The sequence below is a fragment of the Carettochelys insculpta genome, chromosome 7, assembly GCF_033958435.1.
Source record: "Carettochelys insculpta isolate YL-2023 chromosome 7, ASM3395843v1, whole genome shotgun sequence".
NCBI classification, from domain to species: Eukaryota; Metazoa; Chordata; order Testudines; family Carettochelyidae; genus Carettochelys; species Carettochelys insculpta.
The window spans coordinates 11,868,002-11,874,001 of record NC_134143.1 but is presented as its reverse complement, the minus strand read 5'-3'; positions in this window follow the sequence as shown (position 1 = coordinate 11,874,001).

Genomic DNA, 6,000 nt, shown 5'->3' with positions numbered 1-6,000 from the left:
CACCCCCCCGCCAAGAATTTGCAGGTATGGGGCTGCTAGCAGAGCTGTGCAAAATGTCCTAGCAGGTGCCATGGGGGAGGAGTTCCCAGCCCTGGAGTAACTTGCAGGATTGGTAGAGCCGCAGGTATCTGCATCAATGGAGGAGAATGTGCATATTGTGGCGGCAGATACAAATTATGCAGCCACGCAGGGCTTTAAGGATTGGGGCATTAGCAGTCACTGACTGGGCCATTCAAATAATGCTGCATTAGCAGGGAGCAGCTGAAAGATGCCATCGCCCCCTCAACCTCCAGGAGCTATTCCTTTAAACGCAGCATGTAGCTTGCAATGGGAGTCTGCCAGCAAAAAGACATCGCAAATAAAGCGACGATTGGGGGTGGTTTTTAATAACGCTGCTGTGGAAGCCTATCAGGATAAAGTTCATTAGCTACGTCCAAATGGCTGATGCCCAACTCACGTGGCTTGTCTTGGGTTCATCTGCAGTGTTGATAACCTAGCCCAGATTTAGCTCGCGACATGCCCAGTCACAGCACTAAGCTGTTCTGAGCTTTGGTATAGTTGTTGAATATTCTGAGGCTCACTGAAGTGTAACTGGGCTTGTAAAACACTCACCCAATGGCAAACAGCAGCACAGGCACTCAGCAATGGAGTACCATCTCCACCCATTGGACCTGCTCACCAATTCAGGTGTGGACACATCTTTTAAAACTAGCTGGTGAATTCTGGAGCTAGTATGTATTTTTGCTACTGTTCTCAGCCCACAGACTTGTAGCTCAGTGTTCCCTGTTGCATGAACTGGAGCAGTATCAGCTTTTTTTAAAAAATGGGTAGGTAGATATGGCCCATAAACATTGAAGCTGTAATGTTTGGCCGTGAGAGACAGCCTAACCATGTGCAGTCGTCAATGATCCCACTGTACTTTTTGTGAGGCAAATAGTAAAGGGGACAGGTGTAGCCAGGGCATCCTAGCCAAAGTCTAATTTATGTAGCAGTATTCTGCCTACCTCAAATTTTGTGTATCGTTTTTGGCTTGTCTGCTTTATTGCCTGAAGTGCTGGACATCGTGCTAGTGTGTGAAGTTCCTTTCCAGCCCAGAGGTGGCTGCATTTCAGCAGTGTTGTGAATGTTCTTAATAGTTGCTGCGCTGGATGGGAGGGCTACTAGACATCCCAGTCATTCAGTTAAATTACCTATAAAAGGTTAAAAACCCAGGAAACTAGGGTCCCTGAGCATCCCTGGAAGCATTGGCAGGCAGCTAGGTGAGCCAATGGGAAGAGAGAGTGAAATTTGAACAGTAAAAGGCCCTGCAGTCCTTTGTGTGGCCAAAGGAGAGATACCACAGCCAGGAACCAGGTCTGAGATTTTTCAGTCCTAGCCATAGCTCGGAAGGACTGAATCTTGGAACAGATCTGCGAGTGGAAGGAGCATGTTCAGTCAAATGCAAAGAGGTTATATTTTTAATTTTGGTTGTGTGACTTGTCAGGCTGATTTCTATATCCCTCTGTACACTGTAACTTTAAAACTGAATCCCAGGGGAAAAATTCTCTCTGTACTAATCTACCTTTTCTCAGTTGCTCTATAATACCTAGCAATTAGGTCTACCTACCAAGTAGGTCTTTTGTTTTGTTAATAAAAATCATCTTTTTAGGACTATGAGCCTGCGTCCTAGAAGGCAGTATGTTCTGTGTGCACAAACCTGAGACTGAAAGGTCAGCTACTAAGAAACTGGTATTTGTTTTCAAGCTCTCTCCTGAGGGCCGGTTAAGAGCTTGAGAGGTTCCCCCACAGGCAGACATCCCAAGTGTGTCTTCTTGGGTTCTCAAAGGTGTTTTTGTACTTGGGTGGTGGCACCTGATCAGCCAGGGTCAGGGAATCTGTGACCTTGGGGAGATTATTGTGCAGACCTGTCTGTTTTGTTTGAGCAGAAACCTTTAGTGGCAGCAACGAAGGGTCCTGTGGCACCTTATAGACTAACAGAAGGGTGCCACAGGACCCTTTGTGGCTGTTACAGATCCAGACTAACATGGCTACCCCTCCGATACTTTAGTGGCAGGGCACTTAAATGTTCTTCGGGGAAATAATCACTTTAGCCTCCAGCAAGCCCCCAAAATGCAACTCCTGGAGCCTACCAAGAAAGTGCCTCTCTCTCTCGCTCACACACACCCACACACACACACACGTGTCTAACCTTACCAACTGTTGAGTAGTCTTATGTTCCTCTTATTTGTTTCAGTAAGGCCACCACTAACTAGCACATCCCATTAAGCCTTTGCAGTGGTCATATTTCTAGCAATACCCCTACCCATCTCCCTACCCACCTCCAAGAAATTACAGCTGTATAAGCCAGTTTGCAGCATTTTGGTCCATGGATTAATGGAGAAAGCAATGCAAGTCACCACCAGACCCTGAGATAATGCAGCATTCCTGTTCCACACCTTGCAGCAAGCAGAAATGCTTCTCTTCCCAGCCTAGTTTCCGCACCTGCTCCTTACAGCAGCTACTGACTGGTGCCCTACACATCTTACCTCCCCACCTCAGCACGGCACACAGCCCATACCAGCTAGCCATTACTTTTCAATTCAGAATCACACTGCCATGCAGCTGGCCCAAGGAGAAAGCAGAGCACACCCGAACTTGTGTGTTAAGGTACAAAGCAATAGCTGCACTGTAGTTGCCCGCCTGTATGTTTCCACCCCTTAACATTAGTGGTAGTTAGAATCACCAACTGGACCATTTAACATCTTCCTTCTGTGCACAGCTCTGAGCCCACTGAAGGGCTGAGCCTCCACCTTCATAAACTGCTCAGAGCTGCCAGAAGAAAAGGGGTACACACAGGCAGACGTGGCCATCACAAGCACAGCAGGCTGGTCAGATACTGAGTGACCACAGTGCCTTATACTGAATACGGGACACCTGGTAAAATTACACTGTCGAGTGAGTTCAGTGGCAATCAGGCAGCACTGTGTAGCACAACTGTTCACATGAACATCAAGTTGACAGAGGCCCTGTTAAAAAGAAATTATGCATTACTGGCCCATTTTAATTAAAAAATAGAAAATAGTAGGAACACCTGCAAGAGGGCTTAAATATGGAACTATCCCTTTAAAAATGGGACATCTGGTCACCCTTCTCAGAAATGAACGGCAAATACCACTGCTCAAAAAAAAATCAGTACATGCTAAGTACTATGCTAGCCAGATTTCCCACAAATCCAGCCACTGCACTTGCCAAGGCAGCTAACAGGAGCTCTTCTCTCCATTGTCTCATATGGCAATTACACCCCACCCCCACCCCACCCCACGCACTCCCCCACCTTCCATATAACAATTTGCTGTACTTTGGCACATTTAGTGTTTAAAGACAAACCCACAAAGTCACAACCCGGCCATCATCATGCTGAACTGTTGCCTAACTCTGCACAACCATCACTATTAAACTGCAAAACACCAGGGTAACCTATAGGTAGAGCAAGTAAAACTCTGTGGGTAGGCTTCAAATAGCAAATTCATCCCAACTGTGTACTGCTCCTTGTTTGACACTGGTACATAGGAGCCTAACAACTACAGCCCTGTAATTACAGGAACTTAATCATGCAGCAAAAGAAGTCAATTATTTTTTTTTCTTTTTTCAGTTTTACTCTTAGCCTAAGTGAGAGTCCAAAGTTAAAACCAAAAATGAAGGGATTGAAACCAAAGCTGTTACTGAAGCTGGTGGTAAAGTGGAGCACACACTTCAATAGATCCAGCTCTTGTTCCTGGTAAAGACTCCAGACACTGGTTTTCGCTAACTTGATATCTGTAATTTTTCAAGCCCCACCATCAACGTTACTGCCAATGGACTGGTTGTGATGTACTACATCTTGATGAGGACCAGTCCATATGATACACAATGGTCGCTTCAGTTGAAATGCATTGCTGTCCCACTTTTAAGGTGGCAAGCATTAGAGAAAGCACAACAAAAATCCTCTGCCAGAAATACCTGGATTCATGCCTGTTTCCAGAGAAAAATGGGCTTCCCTAACTCCTTGAATAACCAGACCTGCAGGAGTGAGTGTGTGTGTGTGTGTGACAGTACAACTGAATCAGACACCAGTGGTGTGGATCATTTTGAAGCACTTGGAAAGCTTTCATTATTATAGCAATGAGATCACGTCAGATTCCAGGCTATTATTTGCCAGAAGGAGCACACGGTCCCCAACAAGAGGTGTGCGGGGGGTTCAAGGTTTACACTGCAGCTCCCTTGTGAGAACACTCAGCAATAGCAACGATTGCGAGACAGCAGAGGTGAGGCCTGTGCTACCCTGACCATAGTTTTGGCAGTGAAATATGGACACCTGGTAAAATTGCTTGGTGTTAAGTCAGTTCACCGGCAATCCATTAGAACTATGTAGGACAAACATTCCATATAACATTAAGTTGGCTGCACACCCATTTAAATGATATACTACATTATTATAACAAAAATAGGTAAAAATTAAAACTATATACCTACAATTAAGCAGCTATGGTTCTACAGAAGTGCCTGTCTTGTCCTCATCTGGCTGTCCTCCAGAGCATGGGCTGGTTGTGTGTGTGAGAGAGAGAGAGGTGCAGGAGCCAGAGCAGGGGGCGGGTGGGGGGGCGGCTGGGGTGTATGAGTGAGCTGCTGGAAATCAGGGCTAGGTGTGTGCACAACAGGCCAGGAGTCAGGGATGTGGGGAGGAGCACTAGGGCACACCACTCTTCTGGCCCAGCCTGGAGCACCCGCTCCCATATTCTGAGCCCATGATTTTTGTGCTCACCCCAGATCCTATAGGGGCCCACAAAATCCAATCGCTCGGGCATCCAGAAGAGTTAATCCAGGCCCACCAGCCCTCCTCCATGATTTACCTCCCTTGTCCCCTTCATCCTGTCTCTACTCCCTCCTGAATCCCATTTCCCACCCTTCATGGGACACCTCCAAACCCCTGATCCCTGGCCTGCATCAAGTGGCCCTTCCCTCCAGAGACTTGCTGCTGCCTGTGGGCTACCAATGTAAACTAAATGCAAGTCCCCAGCAACTGCCCCACCTTTCTCCCAAGTGACTGCCCCCAACCCCCCCCCCCCCCCACCCCACTCCTATGACCTGAAAGCAGCTTGCATGTGGTGAGGCCAGTAGCTGAGCACAGCCTACTGTCCTTCTCAGGCAGTATGAGCAGAGCGCACAACAGCCAGGCAATCTGGCGCCTTGCCCCTTCTCCATCCAGCTTCCCATTGCCCCTGGGGCTGCTGGCAAGCCAGCAACAGCATGTTTAAACAATTTGTTTATAGAACCTGCCTGCCTGCTTCCTCCAGCTAGCACTTAAGGAGCTGTCTCTTTAAATTTCAAGTCCCCACTTTACAACATATGGAATAATTAGCCTGTTTTGTTTTGTTTTTTTAAATAGTCAGGAGGCTCTCCAGGGAGCTAAAATAAAAAGGGACAGTCCCAGCTACAATGGGATGGATGAGCACCATAAGTAAGGCCCTAAAACTGTTTATGTAGATTGGTGCCTTATTTGCATGTGAAATTGCAGCTATTGGCTCTAGAGCTGTAATGGAAACGTTAGAGCCAAGGGTACAAAATGGGAGCCATGGACACCACTCCTGCCAAAATGATGGACTAAAGAAAAGCTCAGATGTACAGCTCATGAATTTGGTCCCTGTCCTGTGGAATGCAGCCCATGGCAAAGTGCTACAGCAGCCCAACCAGCCAGGTGACCCACGCTGAGCAAATGGATTGAGATCAGATGCCCATTCTACATGCCATTTAAATGGACTGGCATATGCTGGCAAAACCACTGACCAATGGCCATTTGCCACAACTGCTCACCTGGGTCAGGTGACCCTAATCCTCCAGTGCCTAGGAGAAGAAAAGGAATTTTTTTTGCTCCATGTGGAAAGCTATAAAATGGCCTTGGCACTGATCAGCTTGGTTCCAGTTCTCCAGCATCCATGAACTAAGCCTAGAATCCCACCCCCTGATGGGATGGGTTTTCACAGA